Source organism: Coloeus monedula, assembly GCF_965178545.1.
Source record: "Coloeus monedula genome assembly, chromosome: 22".
Lineage (NCBI taxonomy): Eukaryota > Metazoa > Chordata > Aves > Passeriformes > Corvidae > Coloeus > Coloeus monedula.
This window is the reverse complement of record NC_138802.1, coordinates 6067760-6081566: the sequence shown is the minus strand read 5'-3', so window position 1 is coordinate 6081566 and position 13807 is coordinate 6067760.

The window sequence follows — 13807 nt, the reverse complement described above, 5'->3', positions numbered from 1 at the left end:
CATGGAGGGCATCACACCAGGATCCCTGGCCCTCTCCCTACCTGCAGCCTTCCCCAGGCTCCCATTCAGCTCTCCCTGGCCTGAGCCCAGCTGCCTTCCCCTTCTTGCTGAGTGCCGCTGCCTCCACTCCTTGGTGAGAATCTTGCCACGTCCCTCAGCTGTGGTCTTGCACCTGGCTGTCATCGAGATGGGGAGGATATTTATAGATGCAGCGGAGAGAGGAGAGAGCAGCTCAGACAGGGAGGATCAGCAAAGGAGGGAAGCAAGCCTGGGTTTGCCCCCTTTTAGCAGCACCCAGGTCACTGTGCATTTAGCAGGGAGGCTACAGCCTCCTCGCTAACTCGGTAGCTCAAACTGAGTGGTTGTTGCCCTTTGCACACAGCTTTGCATCCAGGGATTGCCCATTGCACCCCTGAAAGAGCAAATCTGTGCCTGGGCTGAAGAGGGCAGCCCTGTCTCTGGTGTTCCAGCACTTCTCCAGCACATCCAGGCACTTCTGCTCTCCTGTAGCATCTACAGGGCCACGTTCCTCAGGGTCAAGGACACACCAGGTGACAGTCATCAAGGGCATGGCACCATCTTCACACCCATGTCACTCTTTGTTGGGACACCAGCAGAGCCAGGACTCCCTGCTCCAACCCCTGCAGAGAAGGAGATGCTCAGGGCAGGGACAGAGCCATGCTGCAGGTCCCTGTAACCCCTCACACCTGTTCATCCATCTGTCCCCTGCTGTACATTCCTTTCCCAGGAGGAGGATACAGGATGGGACGTGGGTGCCCTCTCCCAAGCCCAGTGTTCTTCCCTGTCCCGCTCATCAGGTGTCTGCAGAAGGAGGACAAGGACAAGCTGTGTATGTCCCTGAGCAGTGGCAACACCGCACAGAGGTCCCAGATCCTCCCAGCAAAGCACTGATCATTGTGGGTAGGGGGACAGGACTCCTGGGGGACTTCTCCACCCAAATAGCCTTAAAGGATGCTCCATCCATGTCTTGACCAGGCAACAGCCCTCAATCCAAGGAGGTCTAAAACCTGAGGTTGAGCAAGTCAGATTCCTACTGCCTTCCCCCACAACCCTTAGCCCTCCATCCTGGCTCTACAGCAGAGCCCCAGAGGTCACAGGACAGGAGGAGGGTGCTGGACCCATGCAGGTGAGACATCCCCCTCCACACTTCCAGTGGCTGTGGCATCCCCCAGCAAAGTTTGCATTTGGTGCCCCAGCCTGAGCTGTCAGCAGGAATTCCCAGGGAACTCCAGTGTGCCCCACGTAAGGATGCCTGTGGACAGCCCTTTAAACTGGCATCTGCTACATAAACAAGCTGACAAGCTATCTACATCAACAGTTCACTGGAGCAATCTGGGTGCTAAATTACTGTAATTCCTTGTGCTGTGTCAGGGCTGGGACAGATTGCTCAGCTGCAAGGTTGAGGATCACAGGGACCACATCTCACCTCCCCCCTGCCTCCTGGGCAGCCTGACAGACTTTTTTCTCTCCAGTGCCCTGGGGTTGTTCTTTTCCTAATGTGTCAAGACCCTTTTTCAGCCAGGTGCCTTCCTTGCTTGCCCAGTCCTCCCTGGGGCTCACCAGTATTCCCATCATTGCCTGGCCTCTTATGCAGGGGAGCAGCCATCCAGCCAGGATCTTTCATGACATGCCATGGCTCAAGATCTCCTCCAGTCCTTCAGCACAGCAGGTGGAGGGTGCTGCTCCCTCCTCGTTATCACAGGCAGGTGCCCAGGTTGTTCCATTAATGCCAGCAGAGAGGGCCAGCCCTTGGCATCACTCGTGATGAGGCACAACTGTGGGAACCACTGGCCAGCTAAGCAATCAGCACCCAATTAATTCAGGTCAAGGCTGGGGAGGCTGGGCATGCCTCTCCTCCTTGTCATTATCAGAAATGCTGTGTATTAATATCCTTTATATTAAAAAAAAAGTCTTATCATAATTTTTCTTCATTGAAAGAGACAGTTTGGAATTGGAATTGAGACAAATGCAAGCCAGGAGAACCAGCTGCAGAAGGGGAGAGTTTAAGAAAGGTCTTTTGGTAATATCCATCGTTCCCTTATCAGTGAGGATATTAAATGTATTGAAATGCTAAGCAGCTCTTTAAGGGCTGTCTCTGATTTTCATTAAACAAGCAGGGGATGAGCTGGAGGGAAGGGGATGCAGCACTGTTCTCTCTCTAAGAAATTCTGATTGCTGGATATTAACAGCATTAATGTCCTTTATCCAAGAGTGCCAGGGTTGCACTTGCCTTCTTGCCTATTTTGTGTCTTGCTGAAGTGGAACTAAGTCTCTGCTGCCTAACATGGGCACACAGTGGCTTTGGAGCTCTTAGGGACCAGGGCTGTACAGAGATGCACAGCAAGAGTCTCCCAGGGACATGAGCTGGGTCCCTGTATCTCCCGGTCCCACCATGTTCCTGCTACCCAAAAGGAGATGTTAGCTCATGCCTTGGCAGGGCAGTCCGGTCTTGTGAGGAGATAGGGATGAGCAGTCAGAAGTTAAACCCGAGTGAAATCACCCCAACAGCCCCAGGCCCAAGGTGGAAGCACCACCTGAGAGATGGTGAGGGATGGGCTACACCCTTGAAATGTATCTGGCATTGAGTCCTGGTGATCCCCAGGCATCTCCAAGCATGGAGAAAAATGCTTCTGTGCCCTGTCTGAAGGGAGGTCTGGGGAACACCTCTGCCCCACTCTGGGGAGCACACAGTGCTGTAATGACCTCAGGGACCATCCCTCAGCTTCCCAAACAGGGACATGGCTATGGGAATGTTGGGGGGAACCACCACAGCACTCAGTGCTACAGCATGGGTTGACTGCAGGGCTGGGGCCACACAGGGCCACAGGAGAGGGTTTGGGGTGCTCTGCAGAGGGTCTCAAGCCTGTCTGCTGTGCTGGCATGGCCAGCTGAGCACTTGCAGGAGCTCCAGCCCAGACTCCAGCTCTGACACCCAGGCAGGGCTGTGACAGCCTCTGGATTTCTCTGCAGACAGCCCAAGCAAAGATGCCTTGCTGGCTGAAGAAGGAGAGGTGCAACACAGCCAAGTCCAACCACTTCAAAGACACATCATGAAACAAAAGCCGTGAATCAGGTGCTAAAATGGCACAAGAGCCACAAGGACACCTCAGCGCTCTTAATATCTCTCCTTTGCCTAGTTTCTAACCTTGGCATGCCCGTGGCTCTGCTCTGCTCTGAATGATCATAGAGGCTGAAGGCTCTGCTGCTATAACCACAGGCCTCCAGGAGTTGGGTCTTGAAAATACTTGAAAACAAGGCTGCCCATGGCATCTGTGAGAGACAGCAGCTGTGGAGGAAAGCAGGCAACCCCCATCCAGTGCACCTGCATTTGGAAAAGAAAGGGACACAGGGACAGCCCCAGAGCTCTCTAGAGAAGGGCTGGTACAAACAAACAGAAATTAGCTGGAGCTAATAAAATGGGGGCTGCCACAAGCCCAGGCAGCACGGCATGTGTTTAACCCCAGTCTCCAGAGCCCAGCAGCTCCGATATTGCCAAAGGGAATGGCTTTGTGGGCTAAGCAGGTGGCTTGAAATGCTCAGACTTTGGGAAAACACAGGGTCCCTGCAGGACAGCTGAGTCTGCAACCCAGCTCACCTACCCCTCCCACACAGGACCCTGGCATCACCCTGCTCTGGGCCATCCCTCTTGTGTCTTTGGACTCAGCTTGTGCTTCTTTCCTCCCAATTTATTCCACACTTTTTCTTCACTCTCTTCTGTCCTTGCTCTTTCCTTTCTTGTGCATGGTTTGTTCTGTTCTGTCTCTGGGGCTTTATCCCACATGGACAGATGAACAGCTTTGTGCCTGCCAGATGGCTGTGGCACCTCCGTCCCCATCCCCTGCCACCCATCACCGCCTCCTCTGTTCGCAGAGCTGGTCACTGCTTCTAAAGAATCCCAGAGTCCCAGAATAGTTTGGGTTGGGAGAGACCTTAAAGCCCATCTTGTTCCAATCCTCTGCCACGGGCAGGGATACCTTCCCCTAGATCAAGTTGCTCAGAGGTTGCTTTGCTCCCAGCTCAAGCTCATCCTGTCTGCAGCACCAGGCTTCTCCAGCAGCAATGAGACAAGTGCTCTCCAAGGCACCCAAAACCCCTGATATTTGTGCTATGGGATACAAATCCCCACAGGATCAAATGGGGCACTTCCATGGTTGTTTCTTCTTGTGGTTTCTGGACCAAAATAATCAAGCCTGTCTTCAGACACTGTCATGAGATGGAAAGGAAAGCAGGACAACCACACCAGCTGCCTCCAGAGTCTTGCAGACTGCCTTGGAAGTACATTACAGCAAGAGTCACAATCCTTTGGCATTCTCAGCCTCTGCTATCCCAAGCTAAAGATCTCTGTTTGGCCCCAAATCGCTGGTGCTAAGGGGCAAAGACACAAGACAGGCAGAAAATACTTCCAGCCCCATCTCAGGCAACCCTTGCACAGCCAGGAGAATGCTCTGATGCTGTTGAAACTGTCAGCTTCACTTCAAGCACATTGTTTCTGCTGGAAGTGGAAATCTCAAAGAGACTTAATTACAGAGCTGGGAAGACCCAGACATAATCCTTTTGAAAGCTGACAATGAGATGCTGTCCAAAATTAATTTTGATGCTATAAAAATAACCAAACAAAGCTGCATTTAAAATGGGGTGAGTAATGGAGGAACAATAGTGAAATATACGGGAACAGCCACAGCCACTTCAGAGCCCAGGCAGGGTTTCCCTGTGCAGAGGAAAACAGGCAGGAGCTGCTCCCAGAGAGTGGTACCCAGGTCCTACTTACCTGGGCTATGCTTTCCCAGAGCTCTGTGTCTGTGTGTTGTCTGCCACTTTAGGGAATTTGGGAACAGCCCATCAGTGTGCAAAGGTGGGGCTGGCAATGGTAAAGGACAGTCCCAAGCCATGATCTTCTCCTCTGGTTTTGGTTACACATCTTGGGATCCCCAGCTGTAGCTTCAGGTTTAATATTTGCTCTCTCCGATGACAAAATTCAGCTGTAGCAGGGACCATGCCACCAGCTGGGCCTATTTATTACCCAGCATAGGTCTCTGTGTATGCAGTGTGGAGCCAGCCTCCTGCCCAGTAGCATTCCTTTGAGTGGGATGTTGGATGCAGGAATATTTAGGAAGAACTGGAGCTATGCACCCAGCCCTGGCTATTGCAGAAAGTTATAAATAACCAGGTTATCTTGGGCAACCCTTCAGAATTGAAGCCTAATTTCTTCAAACATCCACCCCTGCACCTTTTGTCACTGAGATTTAACTCCCTGTGGGGTGTGAGGGGTCAGTGAAAAGCCCTTCATCAGTTCAAGGGTCAGAAGAAGATGAAACAACTAACTGAAATTTTGTAAAGAAAGTGTATTCAATTAATACTGTCTCAGGAAATAGTTAACAGATTGAGTTGGAAATTGTGCAGAATATTACCTGGGTTTTAACAGAAGGTGGAACAGGGTCAGGGAGGACACACGTATTTCACACAGAGAGGACTCAGGTCTGGGACTCACACGTAGACAAAGCCCAGCCTTTGGCCTGGAGCTGAGGCTTTGCTGCCTCACGGAAGCACCATGTGTGACCACGCTGTCACCATGACCAGAGGCAGAGGAGAAGCTGCATGTCTCTTCTGGAACCTCGCCTGCTCAGGCCAGCAGGAGGCTGTTTGCTGCTCCCAAAGGTCAGTGCAAGCAGTCCCAGCTGCACAGAGGAGCCAGGAGCTGTTGAACAATCACTGAGAAGCCAAGACTGGCAGCATCTGGCATCACCAGCTGCCACCCCACAGCCTCCTCACTGCTAAACCAGCCACCATGCTACTGGGTCATATCACAGCTCCAGGATTAGATACCAGCTTTGCCCCTGGAGAGTCTTCAAGGGCTTGACCAAACTGTTCTGTACTGCTGCCTGCTCAGCTGAAGACAGTAGGATCAGCAGCCAAGTCAGAAGCAAGGGGCCACATTGCCAGATTTTGGCAGCACTTTTCTCCATGCCATGTTTTCAAACATCATGAGATTTTCCTAGCCTGCAGCATGGGGAAAGTTTATTTCTCCCATCATTTGGGGAATTTGGGCTAAATTGAAGTCAAGTGGCTTCAGATGAGAATGTCATCAAACCCCAGATATTGCAGGGCCTGAGATGAGTGCCCAGGAACAGGCAGGACAGACACTCCCCAGTCATCTTCCTCTTGCTCTGACTGACAGCAAGCTGTCTCTAATTTTTAAATGTATACATTTTTTCCCGTTCTGTCTTTGGAAACAGTCTCTCGATAAGGCAAAGTAAACAGAGCTCCAAGAGTTGATTTAGTCACTCCAGCTTCCCCGTGGCTGTTCTCCTCTCCAGTACCCCATCCTGAGGTCACTGCAGCAAAGCTCCTCACTCACTGCCAGCAACCCTGGCACGGGCCCTGTTGTGCTCTGTGAGGTCCCATGAGGCACCAGGCACTGGCAAGAGCCACCTAAGGCTTTGGTCTGCCTGCAAGGCAAGACTGTCTCCTGCTTAGGCACCTCAGCCCACCAAGGCACCACCCCTAGGTCCGAATCTTCTTTCTAAGCTCTCACTGAAAATACTTCTCAACAGCATAGTAATTCTCCTTCCCAACAATGTGTCCGGGGTCTTGATGTGCCCTAATTTAGGCAATAGGCTCCCTTTGAAGGCAGCTCTGCAGTCAGTTGCACTTGTGACTGTGTCATGCCCTGAGGGTCTCTCATCCCAATCTAGCCACTGAAAGCCTTGCAATAGACTCCATACCCCGTGTTTCTCTCATCTGGCTACGCAGGAGGACGTTCCCTACCACATTTCATTCCTTTGGTCCTCCAGTTACAGCACTCAGGTGCTGATGTTAGCAGAAATAGGTTCTTATCTGGTCAGTGGCACACTCAGGTGATGTTCACACATAGCAGAGACAAGTCTCTTCACCACTCTCAGAGGTAGCTCCTTTTGTAGAGATACTTTCTGTTTTGCTCTCAAATATCTGTAGTCAAAGTAAAGCAAGTCGCCTTGACCTGGATATTTAGAGTCCATTTGCCTTCTGCAGCACCTCTTTCCTTCACTGCTTTGAAGAACTCATCTGAGCTAATAGCATGGGCCCTTTCTTCTTTATCCTCCCCATGCATCTGCTGATGCTTACAGGCTCTTGCATTTGCTGCCTCTCCCAGCTGCAGGCGCTTTGCTTTCAGCGCTTATCAGAGCCCATGCAGCATTCAGGTGCTGTGCTGACTTCATCCCTCTCTCAGATCTGCTCTCATCTCCGCCACGGGTCACTCTGGTGGTGTCAAGTGTTTTCAGCAGTTTATGAAGGTTCCACACTGCTCACCCTTCAAAGGTGTCACTCTGGACAGGTGACTTCTGTTGGCAAATTCTAATTGCTGTGCCCAGCATTAGCTCTGCAACCAGACCTTGCTCACTGTCTCTGCCTCCCTCTCAGCTGCCTGTTCTCCAGCCACACATCAGTCACCCACTCTTCTGAGATTTCCCTTTCTTTCAGTTCTCTTTGATTAAACCATGTCTTTTATATGTTTCATTTTTTCCCATGGTGTTCCCACATGCCTCAGGTTTCTGTGCCACACTCCCATAATTAGCTTCCTCAGCCTCAGTCAACTGAACATTACCAGAGAAATCAAATGCTTCAGAACCAGCCAGTGTCAAAAATAAGGCCTTGACACCTTTGTTTTTACCACAACTTACTACTTCCAGTGGCTGTGAGAAAGCTACTTGAAGCTCTCTTCCCATGCCAGGGAACTCCAGCATCCTCCCACAGGTCCCAGGAGCTGGAGGAGCAGGTCAGGAGAATAAACACTGCAGGCATACAGCAGCAAAAGTGACCAGCAAACTCACCTGTGCTGTGGGGCAGAAGAGTCACACCTCCCTCTGCCCAAGAGGATTCAACCCCCACCTTCTGCCTCTCCAGACTGTGCTCCAGCCTTTCGCAGATGGTGTATGGCTGGACCCCTTGGGCAGATGTGAGCCTTGAACACAGAGCCTCGTGCAACAGCTCACCTTTCTGCAGGGCTTGGAGAGACAGTTTGTCCCAACAAGGTGCCTGGAGGGTCAGTATGTGGAAACCAAACTCAGAAGATCACTCTGGAGTTAGGATCACACTTGAGGTGTGCCCCAGCCTTAGAAAGAGTAGAAATTTTGGCTTCTCAGCTTTTTCCAAGCTCCAGAAGACTCCAGCCTGTCTTGGCTGCCTTGGACTGGAAAGGTGGGTTGCACCAACCAGGTTGGTTTTGTGGTGCCAAAATCCCATTAAAGACGTTGCATCCAGAGCTGAGGCATACAAGAGTGAACTGTACCAGGCTCTAACCAGCCAAGTAAAAATCTCCCTGCTTGACTGCAAAGCTCAGTCTTGCACAGCAGACTATCCATAACATGACCAAGGTTGAAGATTTCCAGACCATATTTTTCCTCTACCCAGAAGAAAAGGATGCTGCTCCAGAAGTTGTTAAAGAAAATGACTGAAGAGAAGGGGACAGAGAGGGCAGGACTGCCTTTGCACAGCAGATGGAGACCTGGGTCCTGTTCTCTCCTTTGCTTGCAGCTTTACTCCCCAAGTCTTGCCTTGCCTTAAAGCCCAGGCAGCAGATGTCCTGGCCAGGCTACTACCTCCCAAGTTCTTCCACATGCACATTACATGGAATGACCTTGTCCTGCCCCATAGGGTTGGAAAATTATTTTATACACTCCCAAAGACAGTGTGAGTACTTCCCATACAGCAGAAGAGAGGATGAGGACAACCTACACCCAGGAGTGGCAGGTGTCCTAAAGAATGGGCTCCAGCCTGGCAGCAGGGTCTCCCACAGAGGGGACAATTTCCTCAGTGGACATGTCTGAGGAGACAAACCTAAACCTAAGCCAGAACTTTTCTCCTGCCTAAATAATTTGGTGAATGTGGATAAGACATACACATCACCAAGGAAAAGTTTCCAAAATCAGTGGGGAAGTTGAGGACTAGGCCAAGTACTTTCTGCATGGCTCTGCTGGATCCACTGACCACATCTCCTTCCCTGCAGCAGAGCTGATGCCCCAGTTATCATCCCAGGGCAGTGTGAGGGCACTGCAGTAGGTACTGCTGTGCATGGGAACAGTAACACAGAGCAAACAGCTTTAGACTGGAGAAAAAATTGTGATTTGAAATCAGAATTAATATCCCTGTAGCTTTGTTATCTTCAACCTGTCCCACTTTGGCACAAAGCCGTTGACCTTCCCACAAAGGCATTCCCTGCTCCAACAGGTGGTGGGGAGCAAGGACAGGGGCTGCTGGGGCTCTTTGGAGGCACCTCTCAGATTTTCCGAGCCTCTGGGAAAGCAGAGCAGCACCCCCGCAGCTCAGAGCAAAGTGTTTCCAGAGAGCGGAGGTCCCTGGTGAGCGGAGGAGGCGATGCTGGGAGGAGGAAGCCGCACATCAGGTCACTGCGGGCTGGGTTGGCTCGAGGTCTGCCGACGTGCTCAGCTCTCAGCAGCCCCACAGACTCAGCCAGGTGGAGCGTCCACAAGAGTTCCAAACACCGCAGTGAGACGCCGCGGCCCCCATGGCCCCTTCCCCCGGAATGGCTGTCAGACCTTCCCAGCACAGGCTTGTCAAAGGCAGCGGCCCCGGCCGCGGCGCTGCCCCCGGCGCTGGGCTGACGGACGGGCTGGCTGCGCTGGGCGCGGGGCACAGAGCCCCGGGGTGAGTGCCAGCGCCGTGCCGGGGCCGCCAGCCTGCCCTTGCCGGGGCCGGGGCCGGGAACAGCCGGCCCAGCGCTGTCAGCAGCACATCAAGCTGCAGCACGGGCTGGGGCTGATGCCGGCAGCCACGTCCGGATATTCCTATGCTCAGTGAAAAACAAGTTCCATCTGGTCCTGCAGAGGGATGAGGTGCCTGCACAGGGGTGCCCAGTCCAAACCTGCCCGTGGTGCAATGCCACCTGCACCCACTTGGCCTCCTCCTGTCCTTTGCCTCCTCACACACAGATGCTGAAGTTCAGCTCAGCACCCACCTGCTGACAGGTTTGCTCTGGGGCACTGCTGGCTGCCCACCCTTAGTGCAGCCCAGGAGCTGGGAAGCCTTGGTGGAATGCTCCCTGGAAGATGACAGGTCTCCAGCTTGGGTTAGGGGATATCTCTTGCGCTTTTTGCTGCTCCACCAGCAATGAAGAAGTTTAACTGGGTTTAAACTGAGAGAGGGAAGGGTTAGATTAGATAATGTGAGGAAATCCTTCCGTGTGAGGGTGGGGAGGCCCTGGCACAGGGTGCCCAGAGCAGCTGTGGCTGCCCCATCTCTGGAAGTGCCCGAGGCCAGGTTGGACGGGGCTTGGAGCAGCCTGGGACAGAGGAAGGTGTCCCTGCCCATGGCAGGGGATGGAACTGGATGGACTTTTAGGTCCCCTCCAAGCCAAACTATCCTGGAATTCTATGATAATTACAAGTGATAATTTATTCATTACTGCCTAACCTGTTTATTCTGTCTAAGCCTGCTCCCCTTGAGCTGGCAGACAGGGCCAGGGAGCAGAATGACACCCCCATAATAAAAGGGTTAATGGTCAGTAAACTACACCACACGCGTGTCTATGGAGTCAGATGGGATCTGAAGGACCTGGTGGAAGTGCTCACTGAGCTACTTTCCATCATTTATCAGCAGTCCTGGCACACTTGGTAGGTCCCAGCTGTCCCAAAGTGGTGTTCCCCGGGGCTCAGTAGTGGGTCCAGTCCTGTCTAACGTCTTTACCAATGATTTGGATGAGGAGATTGAGTGCACCCTCAATAAGTTTACAGACAACGCCAAGCTGGGTGGGAGTATGGATCTGCTGGAGGGCAGGAAGGCTCTGCAGAGGGATCAGGACAGGCTGGATTGATGGGCCAAGGCCAATTGCACAAGGTTCAATAAGGCCAAGTGCCGGGTCCTGAACTTGGGTCACACCAAACCCAGGCAGTGCTCCAGGCATGTGGAAAAGTCTGGAAAGCTGCTGGGCAGAAAAGGACCTGGGGGTGCTGTACATGAGCCAGTGTGTGCCCAGGTGGGCAAGAGGCCAATGGCAAAGCAGAACCAGGCAGTGATCGCTCCTCTGTGCTGGGCACTGGTGAGGCCCCACCTCAAAGCCTGGGGTCAGTTCTGGGCTCTTCATGACAGGAAACATTGAGGGGCTGGAGTGTATCTGGAGAAGGGAACAGAGCTGGGGAAGGGCCTGGGGCACCAGGAGCAGCTGAGGGAGCTCAGCCTGGAGAAAAGGAGGCTCAGGGGGGACGTTCTGGCTCTTCACAACTCTCTGACAGGAGGGGGCATCTGGGTGGGGGTCAAGCTCTGTTCCCAGGGAACAAGGACAGAACAAGATGAAATGGCCTCAAGCTGCCAGGGGACGTTTAGATCGGATATTAGGGAAAACATCTTCACTGAGATGGTGTTCAGACATTGGAACAGGCTGCCATGGCAGGGGTGGAGTCACCATCCCTGGAATTGTTAAAAAATGTGTTGATGTGGCACTTGAGGACATGGTTTAATGGTAAACATGGTGGTGCTGGGTTCATGGTTGGACTCGATGATCTTAAAGGTCTCTTCCAACCAAAATGATTCTGTGATTCTAATTAGGAAACAAGGAACCAGCTGCCTGTCCTGGGTGGTCTCTCTTTTCCATCAGCAATGCCCACTGCTAAGCAGCAATGGGGCTGCAGAGTATTGCCCTCCCAGGGACGCAGGAATGAGGGGCTGGGGAGGAGCGAGGGACTCCGGCTGACTCAGGGCAGCTCTCAGCACGACTGTGCATCACAGAGGGGCATGGGAGGCACCTAATTCATGCAGAGGGATCAGAGAATCCCAGAATGTTTTGGGTTGGAAAGGACATCAAAGATCATCTTATTCCACCCCCTGCCATGGGCAGGAATGCCTTCCAGGATCCCAGGTTGCTCCAAGTCCCATCCAACCTGGCCATGAACGCTTGCAGGGGTGTGGTTACACCTTCTCTGGGGACCCTGTGCCAGGGCCTCCCCACCCTCACAGGGAGAAATTTCCTCCTAACACCCAGTCTAAAACAGCCCTCAATTAGTTTAAAACTGTCCCCCTGTGTTCTGTCACTGTCTGCCTGTGCAAAAAGTCTCTTTTCCTCTTTTTTATAAGCTCAGTTTATCAAAGCTGCAGCTGTTTTGGGATTAGCAAACAGGAGAGGCTGAAACAGACCCTCCCCATGAGCAACATGGTCAGTGGCTGGCAGAAGGGAGGCCCTGAGCCCCTGTGCCAGTGCAGGAAAGCCAGTATTGATGCAGTTGGCTGTAACAACCAGAGCCCATCTAGAATGGAATTAGAATAGAATAGAATAGAATAGAATAGAATAGAATAGAATAGAATAGAATAGAATAGAATAGAATAGAATAGCCTGAGGTGGGAGGGGTCCACAAGGATCATGGAAGTCTCCTGGCCCTGCACAGACAACCCTACCTCCCTCTCCATGAACAAGGAGCTGTTTCAAAGCAGTGATGCCTGGGGTCAATGCCAAGATTCCCTTCTCCTCCTCCTCCTCCTCACCTCTTGTCTGCTCTTGTCCCTGCAGGATGGCCCTGCAGGGAGAGGAAGAGGAGGAACATCTGGTTGCAGCAGAGCATCGGGAGCAGGGCTCAGGGCAGGGCTGAGGGCAGCTGCCTGTGCCTGCAGCTTCCTGCCAGGCCACTGCAGTGGAGCCTGGCCTGCAGCAAGCTGCACACAGCTGCCTGCACTGCCAGGCCTCCTGCTGGGCACCAATCTTCATCTCTTTGAAATCCACATTAAAATACATGAGCCACACTCTCTGGCCAGGGCTCCCAGCGCTGGATAATTGCTTTTTAAGTGCTTTCTAAATGCAAACTGCATGTCATTCTTACCACCACTGCCACCTCCCCTGCACCCAGTCTTTGATCTGCTACATGTCATGACAATATTGCAATTACCCTGTCAGTGTTGGGAAGTGCAGGCACTCCCAGATGGAAAGTACAGGGATGTGCTGGACACTGGAATCCTGCCCTCCTGATCTCTACAGACAAGGGGCTGGCAAGGGTCCTGCACACTGGCTAAGCCCCAGCCTTTGGTGGATCCAGAGGAGCATGTGGGGGTCACCAGTGAGGAGCACCGGGACAGATCCCCTCAGGAAAGGAGGTGACCTGCTGCAGGCTGAGGCTGGAAACACAGTGGATCCCTGATTATGAAATGGATCCCTGATGATGCAATGAATCCCCTTGCAACAACTGCTGTGTGCAACTTCCTGGCTGGGTGCTCTCCTTCCTCTGCAAGGCATCTGCAAAGTCCATGGCTTTTAAAACTCAACCAGATCCCTGCCTGTGTACCCTTTTTTCTCAGGCTAATGAGCCCAAGATCTGCTGCATGCTGAAATGGCAAAAATCACTCAGTTCACCCCAAAACCAACTTACAGTCACAGAACCATAGAATCACTGGGGTTGGGAAAGCCCTCTAAGATCATCAAGTCCAAGCCAGTAACCCATGTCCCTAAGCACCACATCTACATATTTCTTTAACCCTTCCAGAGACTTTTTCTGACTTTTTGCTTTGTGGGTAATGCTGAAGGAGAGAAAGAGAAAAAAAAGAAGGGAAAAAGAAGCAAGTACCATTCTGGACTGGTCCCAGGTGTTGATTTAAAGGTGCTATTTCCAGACCTGGCAGCAAAGTTGAACTCTGCCCCACCCACCACTTCGTGGGAGGACACAGCTCTGAGGGCGACAGCAGTCAGGCTTCTCCACAGTTCACTCCAAATTCTGTGCCAGCATCGCTGCCGGGTGCTTGGGGAGCTGCTGGTGATGACTTGCCCCTGCCACCACCTGCAGCTGCCCAGCCCTGTCATCCCCACCACAGCCAG